Source organism: Pinus tabuliformis, chromosome 2_1 (genome assembly GCF_031772625.1).
Source record: "Pinus tabuliformis cultivar Carrire ecotype Pingquan chromosome 2_1, CPIR1, whole genome shotgun sequence".
NCBI lineage: Eukaryota > Viridiplantae > Streptophyta > Pinopsida > Pinales > Pinaceae > Pinus > Pinus tabuliformis.
Window position 1 is genome coordinate 943,106,037 of NC_142299.1, and position 1,839 is coordinate 943,107,875.

Genomic DNA, 1,839 nt, shown 5'->3' on the forward strand with positions numbered 1-1,839 from the left:
TAGCTTCAGTTTCAATGGCTTCCGACTTCACATGTGTGAGGGAGAGACCCTTTTCTGCGTTGTAGAGAAGAGACTCTTTTCTACGCAGTAGAGAGAGAGATGTGATGAGATGAGTGAGTGAAAATGAGGAAAATTCCTCTTGTATTTATACGCAACTGATGATGTTTGAAGAGATGTGACTGTTGGGCTTCTGAGCCTACATGAGTTGTAGGTCAGCTTGATAATAATTCCATAATCAAAATAAATTCATATCTCCATAAATACTTATCGGAATCAGATGATATTTATATCAATCCTACACCTCTAGATGAGAGGAGTCTAATAAAGATATTAGCAGCCATGAATAAGATTATCTACATGATGTTTTTCCCTAGTTGCCAATTTTAACACTCCCTCTCAACTACGGAGAACTTCATCTACAATCTGTCTATCGGTCATTACTATTCATCCATCAAATGCACTACCCTGTATAGCCTAACCCTTGCCCTACTCTGCTCTATTCTACGTGTTCTTCTTTGTCTTGTTCTTCCCTATACTAATCTATATGGCTCTACTCTATTCTGCTCTGCTCTTACATTGTTTTGTTCTGCTCTGCTTTTTTCCAAATTATGAAGAAGAAGAAATGATTGAGGATGTATCATACTAACTCAAAGTTAGTCTCAGAGTATGTACCGTTGGCCCAAAACCATTCTCAACCGACCCGAAGTCAGTGTCATAGTGAGTACAACTCCACTGGTCCCAGACCAATATCATCCTCCACTGACTCAAAGTCAGTTTCAGAGTGCGTACCATCGGTCGCAGACTAGTCTCAACCAACCCGAAGTTAGCTTCATAGTAAGTACCACTCCTGCCACTAGTCCTAGACTAGTATCACAGTCTCAGAGAGTGTACCACTGGTCCCAAACTAGTGTCAACCAACCCAAAGTTAGTGTCATAGTATGTACCACTCTCACTGGTCCTAGACCAGTACTGCACTGACACGAAGTTAGTCGCAGGGTATGTACCACTAGTCCTAGACCAGTCTCAACTGACTCGAAGTCAGTGTCATAATATGGTACAACTCCTACCACTGGTCCCAGACCAGTATCGCAGTCTCAGAGAGTGTACCATTGGTCTCAGACCAGTCTCAACCGACCCAAAGTCAGCGTCATAGTATGTACCACTCTCACTGGTCCCAAACTAGTACTGCACTGATACAAAGTCAATCTCAGAGTATGTACCACTAGTCCCAGACCAGTCTCAACCAACACGAAGTCAGTGTCATAGTATGGTACAACTCCTACCACTAGTCCCAGATCAATGGAGGTCATCCTAGCATAGGGAGTATGGTAGATACAGCGATGCATCCATCGTTACTACTATGGTCCCTAACTTCATTTCCCTACTCATTGATCAGATTAGACTTACTTCGCATGAGTCCCAGACTGCATGGGTAGGATGCCTCAATAGGAGAACTAATCAATCCTGTCCTCACATGAGAACACATCAATCCTGCTACAATCGCCATGGAGAACACATCAATCCAAGCCTCACAGGAGAACACATCAATCCTACTACAATCTCCATGGAGAACACATCAATCTAGGCCTCACAAGAGAACACATCAATCCTACTAAAATCACCATGGAGAACACATCAATCCAGGCCTCACAAGAGAACTAATCATTCTGCTACACAGGAGAGCAAATCATCCTGTTCCACAAGAGAGCGAATCATCTTATGCCACAAGAGAGTGAATCATCTTGTTCCAGTGCACACCACCAGGGGAGGGTGAGTCACCCTATGGTTGTATGTTGCTCCAGTAAGAACTGCAAGCCCTCAGAGCTCCTATATCTCAAT